At 46.9% G+C, this 13,334-nt stretch overlaps 1 protein-coding gene across 6 annotated transcripts in view; it reads left to right on the top strand.

Annotated features, from left to right (window-relative positions):
* Positions 1–13,334, top strand: part of LOC141073035 (uncharacterized) — a 208,916-nt gene that overhangs the window by 134,191 nt on the left and 61,391 nt on the right. The window contains exon 1 of one of the 6 annotated variants that reach the window (XM_073560341.1): positions 12,084–12,102. The exons of the other annotated variants lie outside the window; for them this stretch is intronic. The gene's annotated coding sequence lies outside the window, so the exon portion shown is untranslated. Of the gene's footprint in view, positions 1–12,083; positions 12,103–13,334 lie in introns of those variants that run through there. 6 annotated transcript variants of the gene reach the window in all.

The following is a 13,334-nucleotide window of genomic DNA, read 5'->3' as shown; positions in this document are numbered from 1 at the left end:
TGGGTCGAATGTGTGGGAAGGCTGGGAAGGTGCAGATGTACCGGGGCGGTCGAAGTGTCCCTCGGTGCCGGTCTCCTCAGGGATCGCCTCAGAAGGGTCCAATCGTGCAGGCTCCCGAGTGCTGCTCACTGTGCTGTGGAATAAAGAGAAAAAAAAACAATTAAAATAGTGACATGGTATGGCCCTGGCTGCAAAAAAAAAGTTACATCTAAACATTTTTTTGTCACATGTGGTGTGTAATATTTACCTTCTGGTGAGCATTGTATCCCGGAGGAACGACAGGGCTCGTGCGTACTTGTACTTGCTCCTGCGTCCTCCAGATCCACTCGGGGCCCGCATCTCTTTATTGAACTCCTTCTTGAAACGATCCCTCACAGACCGCCACCGCTTCACAATTCTCTCCCCTGAAACGAGAAAGGACAAAGTGGTTAGTATACAACATCAGTGTTTCCCAAACTCCAGTCCCCAGGGGTCATGTTTTCAGGATTTCCAAAGTAAATAGAAATCCTGAACACATGATCCGTGGGGACCACGAGGACTGGAGTTCGGGAAACACTGGTTTAAATCAAGCAACCGGTACTGTATATACTTACGCTCTTTAATCTGGGCCCGAGCTTCGAGGTCCTCCCAGCGGTCCACAAGGAGCGAACAGATTTCCTCCCAGAGTCGTCGGGTAACGATCAGGTCAGCATGGCGGCGGTCAGCCATATTCCAGAGCGGCTCCCTTTCTCTGACGAGATCGATGAGGTGGTCCACATCAATTCCTCCATCCTCACCGTCAGAGTCGGGAGCACGCTGTGAAGGCTGTTAAAGAAAAAGACAAAAATAACATAATTAGCCTCCACAAAAGAAATGAAATAAAAAGTGCAAAAAAACAAAGCAAAAATATTTATACTTACACGCTGGTGACCGCCGCGTTGCTGTCGCCGACGACCCTGGGAGGCACTGCGAGGACCTCTTGGCCGAGCACCAGATTGGGAAGACTAGAGAAGAAAGCAAAAAATGTTAAGTCTTTGGATGTAGGCATTTGTTTGCTGTGTGTGGTCTGCAGAACATTGTTTCCTATGTGTTGTGTGTAGTGTGATGTTGTGTTTCTGCGTTTGATGCAAAAAACTTACCAATTGTGAGCCCACTCCAAGTGTCTGTCCACCCCTTCCTTCTTCTTCTGGGAGCTCCTCTTCATCTTGTGATTCCTGTTTTGAAATAAAAGGCAATGAATAGACATATATTACAGAGATGATGGATTTTGGAAATAAAAACTTACCGTCAAACGCTGACGATGCGAGGGAGGGCTCCCAGAAGAAGATGTGCTGTCTTCCTGCTGGCCAGACTCCATGGCTGTGGGTGGTGTTCCTGCTGCTGCCATTGCTGCTGCTGCTGCATCTATTGGGCGGCTGTTGAATAAAGAGAAACAAAGGGGCAATGAATATCTTGATACTCCATGGCCCTAGTTTGGAGGAATGGGGGATTTGATAATTACCGTCTCTCATCTGCTGCTGGACTCCCCTCCCGTTGTTCAGCATGCTGCTCCATTTGGGGTGGTGCTGATGGTGCTGCTGCAGATGTCTGCTGCCTGCTCCTGGTTCTTGGCTTGTGTGGCATGTTGGGTGTGGCTGTGGGTCCCACTGTCTTGCTTTTATATATGTCTTGTGGGCAGAGCTACTGAGCATGCTCAGACCAAAAAAACCGGATCCGGCCACCGGATCCGGCTGTCGCCGGATCAGGCGCATTGCGGCGCTCATAGGCTTTCATTGTATGAAAAAGCCGGACACGCTGAAGCCGGTGTGTCCGGCTTTTTCGCCGGAGACAAAAAACGTTACAGTAGCTGTTTTTTCCAGACGCCGGATCGCGTCACATTGCCGGATCCAGCGAAAATCGGATGAAACGCATGGCCATCCGGCTCGATCCGGCTCTAATGCAAGTCAATGGGGGGGGAAACCGGATCCGGCATTGCATTTCGCCGGATCCGGTTTTTGTCAAAAGCGCCGGATCGCGCCTGACGGCGAAAACCTGATGTGTGAAAGAGGCCTAACCGTGGCCCTGGCCCTAACCCTAGCCCTAATGGGAAAATGAAAATAAATACATTTTTTTAATTTTATTATTTTTCCCTAACTAAGGGGGTGATAACGGGGGGTTTGATTTACTATTTATGGCGGTTTTTATGTTTGGCACCTGTCGCACGCTAAAAGACGCTTTTTATTGTAAAAATAGTTTTTGCATCACCACATATTGAGAGCTATAATTTTTCCATATTTTGACCCACTGAGTCATGTGAGGTCTTATTTTTTGCGGGACGAGTTGACATTTTTATTGGTACCATTTTTGGGCACGTGACATTTTTTGATCGCATTTTTAATCCGATTTTTGGGATGCAAAATGAACAAAAAAAAGCATTTCATGAATTTCTTTTGGGGGGTGCGTTTGCAACGTTCCCCGTCCGGTAAAATTGATAAAGCGGTTTTATTCTTCAGGTCAGTACGATTACAGCGACATCTCATTTATGTCTTTTTTTGTGTTTTGGCGCTTTTATGCAATGAAAACAATTTTATATATAAAATAATTATTTTTGCATCGCTTTATTCTGCGAGCTATAACTTTTTTATTTTTTCACTGATGATGCTGTATGGCAGCTCGTTTTTTGCGGGACAAGATGACGTTTTCAGCGGTACCATGGTTATTTATATCCGTCTTTTTGATCACGCGTTATTGCACTTTTTGTTCGGCGGTATGATGATAAAGCTTTATTTTTTGCTTCGTTTTTTATTTTTTAAGGGGTTCAATAAAGGGGTTAACTAATGGGACAGTTTTATAGGGCAGGTCGTTACAGACATGTCAATACCAAATATGTGTACTTTTGTGGGTTTTTTTTCCAAAAAATGAATTTATTAGGGAATAATTTTTTTTTTAAATTTATTTAGCGTTTTTTTATAACTTATTTTTCTACTTTTTTTAAACTTTATTACAATGTCCCAGGGGGGACATCACTGTCTTGTGACAAATCGCTGTCACATCACAGATTGCTGTGACAGATCAGCGATCTGTCACAGGCAGTGCTGCAGGCTTCCTCATGCCGGCGCTTTGCAGGCATGAGGAAGCCGCCTCCCTGCAGGCCCCCGAAGGTCCCCGCCGCCATTTTGGATTCGGGGACCTGCAGGTAAGGAGACCCCCGCAGCAGCGCTGCACATCGCACTACTGCGGGGGTCGCAGGGAAGCACGGAGGGAGCCCCCTCCCTTCCGATGCGTCCCTAAACCCCGGTACACTGCGATCGTGTTTGATCGCAGTGTGCCAGGGGTTAACATCGGGGGCTGTCCGTGACCGCCCCTGACACAGTGCTGGGTGTCAGCTGTGCTAATCAGCTGACACCCGGCTGCGATCAGCTGCGCTCCCTCCGGGAGCGCAGCTGATCGCGCTAGACGTACTATTCCGTCCTTGGGACTTAGGTCCCAGGTTACATGGACGGAATAGTACGTCTAATGTAGGAAAGGGGTTAAATACATCAGTTAGGGACTGCTCTGATATGTGTTGCCTTGACATTTGGAAGAGCAGCTTAGTTTACATCTTTTGCAAAAAAACGTGTCAACCAAATACCCTGCTTTTTTATTATTTTTTTTACTAGCACTTGCTGTTCACTATTACTTCTTTACAACAGAGTGTTTTTATACGTTTGTTTTAGGCTAGTTTCACACTAGTGTATCTACACGCAGCGCACGGCGCCGCTAAGCCCCGCCCCCTGCCGCGCCCCCTCCGGTCATCTCCCTACTATCGCACAGCGCTGCATGCGATCTGCGCACCCTATCTTTAGCATAGGGTGCGCTGGCCGTGCGCTAGTAGGATTTTGTGTGTGCTGCGCCCTCTTGACGGTGCGCCGAGTGCACCAAAATGCAACATGGTGCGTTCGGTGCACACCGGCGCACCATCAAAAGGGCGCAGCACACTCAAAATCCTACTAGCGCACGGCCAGCGCATGGTCTGCGCACCCTATGCTAAAGATAGGGTGCGCAGATCGCATGCAGCGCTGTGCGATGGGAGGAGATGACCGGAGGGGGCGGGGCTTAGCGGCGCCGTGCGCTGCGTGTAGATACGCTAGTGTGAAACTAACCTTACTGTGTTTTTCTGTGTTTCAGTCTTTTGGTGGTGTGAACACTGTCCTACAGACTTGTTCGCTGTGTGCATGGCCCATGTGTTGGTAGAAACTATGTGGATTGTCAAACTCAACACTCGATAGACTGACTGAATGTAACAGTTATCCTCCTTTCACGTGATTATCTCCGTGGGCTTTTCTGTTTGTGACTTTCATTCTATGTATGTGTATGTATTGTAACGTTCCACCATGAGAGTGGACGGGGATTACTCATGTTGCCGGTCTTGGAGGTAAAACACTGGCACACTCAGGGTTAAAATGAGTCCATTCGGTTTATTTGCTCCATAAACCTCACAGCAACAAAACAAGGTTTCCAGTCTTCACAGCAGTCGAAAGCAACATAAACAGTCCTTGGCTGGGCTTTGTTCCCTCAGGCCCTGTGCACACACAGGCCACGGCAATGTCCATAGCAGAGCTCTATCTGCAGCTACAGACACAGGAAGGCTTCTCCCTCCTGAGAACACAGACCATTCTGTAATGTCCGATTTGGACACATGGAAGTCTGTCCACACTCTGACAGACTCCCTCACACTCACTGCCCATGTGCTAAACACAGCCTCGATTATGTGGGTTGTAACCACACCCACAGGTGAGGTATGGATCACATGGGCTGGTCACATGGTCATGACCTCACGGCAGGTCCTGACACTCCTGCAGGTCCTTTAGGAAAATGGGTACAGTCAACACCATCACCCAGAAGTGAGGCAACATGGGTAGCCAGACCCTCCCATCTCTCATAGCTACCCGCAACCCAGACACAGTGCACTAAAAGACATTTAGTGCTCATGTATAATAGAGAAAAAAATACTCCGGGTTGCATCGCAGGGAGCATCCATCCACGTGACATATACCTCCTATTAACCATGCGACCACCCGTCACACCACATTATGTACAGTGGGTACGGAAAGTATTCAGACCCATTTAAATTTTTCACTCTTTGTTTCATTGCAGCCATTTGGTAAATTCAAAAAAGTTCATTTTTTTCTCATTAATTATTATTATTAATATTTATTTATATAGCGCCATTGATTCCATGGTGCTGTACATGAGAAGGGGTTATATACAAATTACAGATATCACTTACAGTAAACAAACTAACAATCACAGACTGATATAGAGGGGAGAGAGGACCCTGCCCTTTTGGGCTTACATTCTACAGGATGGTGGGGAAGGAGACAGTAGGTTGGGGGGTTGCAGCAGCTCCAGTGATGGTAAGGCGGTGGCTCCAGTAATGGTGAGGGGGCAGCGGGAATCATTGCAGGCTGTAGGCTTTCATGAAGAGATGGGTTTTCAGGTTCCGTCTGAAGGATCCGAGTGCGGTTGATAGCCGGACGTGTTGGGGCAAAGAATTCCAGAGGATGGGGGCTATTCGGGAGAAGTCTTGGAGGCAGTTGGGTGAGGAGCGTATAAGTGTGGAGGAGAGAAGGAGGTCTTGGGAGGATCAGAGATTACGTGAGGGAAGATATCGGGAGATTAATTCAGAGATATATGGAGGAGACAGGTTATAGATGGACTTTTAGGTCAGTATTAGTAATTTGAATTGGATATGCTGAGGGAGTGGAAGCCAGTGAAGAGATTTGCAGAGGGGAGAAGCGGAGGAGTAGCGAGGAGAGAGATGAATTAGGCAGCGGAGTTAAGGATGGACTGGAGAGGTGTGAGGGTGTTAGCAGGGAGGCCACAGAAAAGGATGTTGCAGTAGTCGAGACGGGAGATGATGAGGGCATGCACAAGCATTTTAGTAGAGTGAGAGTTGATGAAGGGATGGATTCTGGAAATATTTTTGAGCTGGAGGCGGCAGGAGGTGGAGAGAGCTTGGATGTGCGGTTTGAAGGACAGGGCAGAGTCAAGGGTTACTCCGAGGCAGCGGACCTCCAGTACGGGGGAAAGCGTTATGTTGTCAATTGTTATAGATAGGTCAGGTAAGGAATATCTGTGAAATTGGGGAAAGATTATCAGTTCAGATTTGTCCACATTCAGTTTGAGGAAGCAGGAGGAGAAGAAGGAGGATAAGGCTGATACACACTCCGGGATTTTGGACAGCAGAGAGGTGACGTCTGGGCCAGAGAGGTAGATCTGAGTATCATTGGCATAAAGGTGGTACTGGAATCCATGGGACTTTATGAGTTTCCCCATGCCAAGTGTATAGATTGAGAAGAGTAGAGGTCCTAGAACAGAGCCTTGGGGGACTCCAACAGAGAGAGGATGGGATGAGGAGGTAGTGTGGGAGTGGGAGACGCTCAATGTGCGGTTGGAGAGGTATGAGGAGATCCAGGATAGGGCAAGGTCTTTGATGCCAAAGGAAGAGAGGATCTGTAGTAGGAAGTAGTGGTCAACTGTGTCGAAGGCAGAGGACAGGTCCAGAAGGAGGAGTATAGCGTATTGTCCGTTCGCTTTGGCTGTAAGTAGGTCATTAGTAATTTTGGTCAGGGCTGTCTCAGTGGAGTGATGGGGGCGGAAACCAGATTGCACTGTAGATTGTCAAAGAGCAGGTTAGATGAGAGATGGGAGGAAAGTTCAGCGGGACGTGCGACTCCAGGCGTTTGGAACCGAATGGGAGCAGCAATATTGGGTGATAGCTGGACTTAGCGGTTGGGTCGATTGTTGGCTTTTTGAGAATAGGCATGATTGTAGCATGTTTGAAAGCAGAAGGGAAGATACCGGAAGTTAGTGATAGGTTGAAGAGGTGGGTTAGAGATGGGATAAGAGTGGTGGAGAGGTTGGGGAGGAGGTGGGATGGGATGGGGTCAAGTGCACAAGTGGTGAGGCGTGATTTGGAGAGAAGATGAGCAAGCTCCCCTTCAGTGATGTTGTGTGAATAAGGTCCTGGGAAAGAGAGGAAGTGGGGAAAAAAGAGGGAGAGTGCTATCTAAGCGTAGTGGATGAGTCAATTCAGTTTGGTGAGAAAAATACAACTTCAAACTTGCTCACCTTGTGTGGTTGTGCAAAGAGGCACAACACTGGGAAAAGTTTGCAAACAAGGGTGATCCTTCCACTGGTGTGCTGCCCATCTATAATAGTATGGAGATAATTTTCCTTTCCCAGAAAGAAATTTTCCTCCACGTGATATTGCGAATAAAGAAGTTTCAGGGCACTTCAGAGGATCTTTAACCCAATTCGGAGCAAGAAGGTTATAATGCCAAATAACTGAGTATCTCTGATGTTAAATTAGATGATATTTTATTGACTAAGTAAAATGCTAAGTTTTTTAAAAAACAATAAAAACATTAAAACATGAAGGCCTACACGGCCGAAACGCGTTGTGTTTTTTTATAACAAAAATGTTTTAATGTTTTTATTTTTTTTTTAAATTTTGCATTTTACTTAGCCAATAAAATATCACCTGATTTAACATCAGAGATACTCAGTTATTTGGCTTTATAACCTGTTTTGCTCCAAATTGGGTTAAAGATCCTCTGAAGGAAGCGCCCTAAAACTTATTTATTCACAGCTTCAGTGATGTTGGATAAGGAGGTTATGGGGTTTGGGCATAGGTCTGGTATACAAAGGGGTTGTGGTGGTTCAATAATAAAGACTTGCCGTGTTTGGTCTATCTTGTTTTTGAAGTGCATGGCGAAGTCCTCGGCAGAGATTAGGAGGGGGCAGTGGTGGGCGGAGGAGGGAGTTAAAAGTATTGAACAACTGTTTAGGGTTGTGGGATAAGGAAGATACAAGGGATGTAAAGTAGGCCTCTTTAGCAGAGTTGAGAGCTGATTTGAATGCAAGTGTTGCTTGTTTGAGTGCAGTGAAGTCGTCTTGGGAATGCGTTTTCTTCCAGCGCCATTCAGCAATTCTGGATGCTTGCCGAAGCTTTTTAGTGGTGTTATTGTGCCAGGGTTGTCTATTGATTCATCGCACTCTGTTATACATGACAGGGGCAACCGAGTCGATGGCTGATGCAAGAGTGGCATTGTAGAAACTAGTGGCAGTGTCTGTGTCGTGGAGTGAGGATATGGAGGACAGTGGTAGGATAGAGTCAGAGAGTGTGTGAGTGTCTAGATATGCAAGGTTTCTGCGGGGGTGTGCGTGTTGCTGGACATGGGTGACAGGTGAGGAGGACAGGGATGAGAAAGTGAGTAGATGGTGGTCAGATAGAGGGAGAGGGATGGTTGTGAAGTTAGATAGGGAGCAGAGACGGGTGAAGACCAGGTCTAATGTGTGTCCGTCTGTGTGGGTGGCTGAGGAGGACCACTGAGTAAGTCCAAAAGTAAGGGAAAGGAGTTTGGAAGCTTCTGACTGGTGGGTGTCGATGGGGATGTTGAAGTCACCCATGATGATGGTGGGAATGTCAGCAGAGAGAAAGTGAAGGAGCCAGGTGGAGAATTGGTCAATAAAGGCAGTGGTGGGGCCTGGGGGTCGGTATATGACAGCCACTTGGAGGTTGCAGTGAGAGTAGATGTGGACAGAGTGGACTTCAAAAGAGGGGAGGACAAGGAAGGGAAGAGGTGGGATTGGGTTGAAGGTGCAATTGGAAGAAAGGAGAAGGCCCACTCCTCCACTATGTCTGTTGCCAGGTCGAGGCATGTGGGTGAAGCGGAGGCCGCCATAGCATAGCGCAGCAGGGGAGGTGGTGTCGGAGTGTGTCAGCCATGTTTCAGTGAGGCCAAGGAAGGAAAAATTGCGAGAGGTAAAGAGGTCGTGAATCACATGGAGTTTACTGCAGATGGAACGGGCATTCCAGAGTGATACAGAGAGAGGGAGCAGGGTGGTGGGCGTCAAAGGCACAGATTTGAGGTTGGAAAGATTTCGGGGATTTTTTTGGATTGGGAGTGATAGAAGGGGGTAGTAATGGGAGGTATGAGCTGTGGGGGTCCAGGATTGGGAGATATGTCGCCAGCAGTGAGGAGAAGCAGAGTGTGGGAAGAGGAGAGTGGGAGACGTGTTTTGTGTGTTATTAGGAGCGATCTGAAGTTGAGGAGCAGGTCAGCGGAGGAGGTCAGATGGGGGGCAGGAGGGAAGGAGAGATTACTTGGTTAGAGGGTGCTGGGGTCTGTGGATAGCAAAGGAAAGTCAGGAGTAATGGAGGCAAAACCATTAGATCCTATTTCAGCATGGTAAGAGTAATTGTGGAGCTGACAGAAAGAAATTTGGTATATTTAAGCAGAGTTTTGGCGTACCTTCTGGTCACTTCTGGCTCATTTCTGGCATATTTCAATTGTTATCCTTATAATGGCATCCTTGCAATTGCAATGTACACTCTGCACCCCATCTTCACTGAAAAAAACAGAAATGCAGACGTTTTTCCAAATTTGTTAAAAAAGAAAAACTGAAATATCACATGGTCATAAGCATTCAGACCCTTTGCTCAGACACTCATATTTAAGTCACATGCTGTCCATTTCCTTGTGATCCTCCTTGAGATGGTTCTACTCCTTCATAGGAGTCTAGCTGTGTTTAATTGAGCTGATAGGACTTGATTTATAAAGGCTCACACCTGTCTATATAAAACATCACAGCTCACAGTGCTTGTCAGACCAAATGAGAATCATGAGGTCAAAGGAACTGGCCAAGGAGCTCAGAGGCAGAATTGTGGCAAGGCACAGATCTGGCCAAGGTTACAAAAGAATTTCTGCAGTACTCAAGCTTCCTAAGAGCACAGTGGCCTCCATAATCCTTAAATGGAAGACGTTTGGGACCACCAGAAGTCTTCCTAGACCTGGCCGTCCAGCCAAACTGAGCAATCGTTTGAGAAGAGCCTTGGTGAGAGAGGTAAAGAAGAATCTCAAGATCACTGTGACTGAGCTCCACAGATGCAGTAGGGAGATGGGAGAAAGTTTCACAAAGTCAACTATCACTGCAGCCCTCCACCAGTCGGGCCTTTATGGCAGAGTGGCCCGATGAAAAGCCTCTCCTCATTGCCAGACATATGAAAGCCTGCATAGAGTTTGCTAAAAAAAACACATGAAGGACTCCCAAACTATGAGAAATAAGATTCTCTGGTCTGATGAGATGAAGATAGAACTTTTTGGTGAAAAATCTAAGCAGTATGTGTGAAGAAAACCAGGCACTGCTCATCACCTGCCCAATACAATCCCAACAGTGAAACATGGTGGTGGCAGCATCATGCTATGGGGTGTTTTTCAGCTGCAGGGACAGGACGACTGGTTGCAATTGAAGGAAACATGAATGTGGCCATGTACAGAGATATCCTGGATGAAAACATCTTCCAGAGTGTTCTGGACCTCAAACTTGGCCGAAGGTTAACCTTCCAACAAGACAGTGACCCTAAGCACACCACTAAAATATCAAAGGAGTGGCATCAGAACAACTCTGTGACCATTCTTGACTGGCCCAGCCAGAGCCCTGACCTAAACCCAATTGAGCATCTCTGGAGACACCTGAAAATGGCTGTCCATCAATGTTCACCATCCAACCTGATGGAGCTGGAGAGGATCTGCAAGGAAGAATGGTAGAGGATCCCCAAATCCAGGTGTGAAAAACCTGTTGCATCATTCCCAAGAAGACTCATGGCTATACTAGCTCAAAAGGGTGCTTCTACGCAATACTGAGCAAGGGGTCTGAATATTTATGACCATGTGAAATTTCAGTTTTTCTTTTCAAATTTGCAAAAATTTCTACATTTCTGTTTTTTTTTTTCAGTCAAGATGGGGTGCAGAGTGTACATTAATGAGAAAAAAACTGAGTTTTTTTGATAGGAGATTCAGGGAAGTCTACGGGTGTTTTTCTACTATATAAAAGGGGGATTCTGACATGTTTTGTATCTGCCTGTATTAAGGCCACTGTGATCTAAATAGCTATGTGGCACAAGGTGTTGACACCAAAATGTTGTGTTTACCAAGGGAGGTGTCATGGTTAGGACATGGTTAATGTCCTGTTCTCACAGGGTTAACTTTTGCCGGCCTCTCTTTGGATCTGGGAGGGGTATTTATACTGATTCCAGACTAGAATTCCCAGTCAGCTATACTGTTATTCTGGCTGTGTGTCTGACCCCCCTGGTGTGCTGTATACTGCATTGCTTGTTTGAGTCCCGTGTATGACCCGGTCTGTCCCCTCTCTCTGTACTCCGTCTCTCATTTTGGTACTGTTGTCTTCTCCGGTTCTGACCTCCTGGCTTGGCTATTGTTACTACGTTACAGTTTGCCCCTATTGTAGCATCTAATGCCCGTTCTGGTTTTCTGATCTATTGCTACGTCCTGACTATTCGCTCTGTCTAACCCTTTGGTACTGTCCTGCTATCTCGTGCTTTGACCCGGATTGATCTGGTTTACGTCCCTGTCTATGCCCCTTGGTAACTTGTCCCGCAGTTACCTTTCTAGGAGTTTCCCTGCAGCTCCTAGCTCTGTAGAGCTTAGGCCACGCCCCCAGCAGTCACGTGCTTCAGGTCCTGATAGTCTGAAGCACACATCGTCACCGCTGCTGCCCTGCTCCACACATATCTTTGAGCACGGTTTTTGTACTCAGGACACGCACACTGGCTCAGTGAGCAAGTGCAGTGCGGTGTTCCTGACAGGAGGATAATGTGGGTGGCGGTGCTGGGAATGAGCAGATGATATAAATACTTACAAGCTTTTATTGTAGTAAGATTAAGGTTAATTGTGTGGACTTTTAGGTTTCACGCGAGAACATCTGTTTGCTTTTACTCGTAATGAAATATTTTATGAAAGATAGCATGCACGGAACGAGTCTGTATCAAGGACGTATACGCCCATCTTAGCAGCCGGTGCCCGGAGGCCTCTGGGTGAAGGTAGGAGAGCGCTGTGCCCGCGCCTCACCTCAGCTCTGACACACGCCGTGGCCTTAATAACACACCTGCCTGTGCCCTGTGTTGGAGGGGGGGCCTGTCGGGATCAGAGTCTGGTGTGGCCCTGGTGGCGGCGGTGTCAGGTGGAGCGCGGAGTTGCAGGCAGCCATTAGGGCGCTCCGGCCTTAGGGTTTTCCTGCCGGGGAGTGTCGGCACCATCTTGGGAGGCACAGGTTCTGAAGAGGAGATTATCCTCACAGGTAAGTGGGCCATTTGTTATAGTTTGGAGACGCTCCTGTCTGAGAGGTATAACAACACTTTAGCCACTCTACCATTGGGTACAAGGCTCAAATCTTTTGAAACATAATATACCATATAAAGCTGGGGAGTCAACTGTTACTTCTATAACAAAAATACGGAGATCTGGAGATCAATAGGGACTTGTTGCTTAATCTCCATTAACCTCAGCCATTATTGTGACTCCGTTGCCACCTAGTGGTGAAACTTAGAACAGCAGCGGGTCAAGAAACTCCTTTTATTTTTCCTTACAAGATCTCTTGTGAAAGGGTTCATAAGGTTTGACTCACGTCCCCATCAATCTAACAATTGATTTTACAATTTGGAGGGGGCTTGCTGGTGAGGGGTGGTGTCTAATGGGATAATTATCTCACTTTTGGGGCACCCTCGAGATCCTCCATGAGCTTCTATTAATCACGGTCACTTATGGGCAAATCCAGGCGGATCACAGAACAAAACGTAATTCCACATAAAGAATCATCTTCAGGGAATATGAAACGCTTCCTAAATTCTACTCCGGCCAGAAATACAAGGTCCACAATATCGCAGACCATGTCCCAATATAGTTCTTCAAAGGAGTCACTGACTCCACATAGTTCTCCCTCAAGGGCAGCAGAGGAGTATGAAGAGGATTCGGTGGTTACTGAATAAATGAGCATAGCTGACTTAAGTAAATATAGAAAGGCTCTCCCAACCAGAAGCGACTTGGAGAGGTTTGCATGTACAGTAGATTAGAAAAATCATTTAAAAAAGATACATAACCTGAAAGCTGAATTTACCTCTCGAATCGAGGATGTTGAAAAACTCAACTCAGGAAAACGTTCTTCAAGAATTACATACCTGCAGAGATATCATAGCTGAGCATTCCCTTAAGTTGGAGGAGCTTTCATCAGGCATGGAGGACTTGGAAAACTGCAGCAGGAGAAACAACATCCGTGTACGCGGTCTACCTGAAGTGATTGGTTTCTCTGATCTAGAACAAATGGTCCAAAAGATTTTTCTAGACATTCTTAGTGACAAAGGAATAATTCTATTAAATTTAACAGGATCCACAGGGATATTAACGTGTCAGGATCGCTGGTGAATCGCTATGTGATCGCTGGTGAGCTGTCAAACAGCTTCACCAGCGATCAGCACCAGTGACGCCCAGCGCCCGGCGTTGCTGTGCACGTTAGTAACCAGCGCGCTGATGCAG

The sequence above is a fragment of the Dendrobates tinctorius genome, unplaced genomic scaffold (assembly GCF_039654945.1).
Source record: "Dendrobates tinctorius isolate UK_male_01 unplaced genomic scaffold, ASM3965494v1 ptg000295l, whole genome shotgun sequence".
In the NCBI taxonomy this organism is placed as follows: Eukaryota; Metazoa; Chordata; class Amphibia; order Anura; family Dendrobatidae; genus Dendrobates; species Dendrobates tinctorius.
The sequence above is the reverse complement of the archived record's forward strand: the minus strand, read 5'-3'. Positions and strand labels throughout refer to the sequence as shown.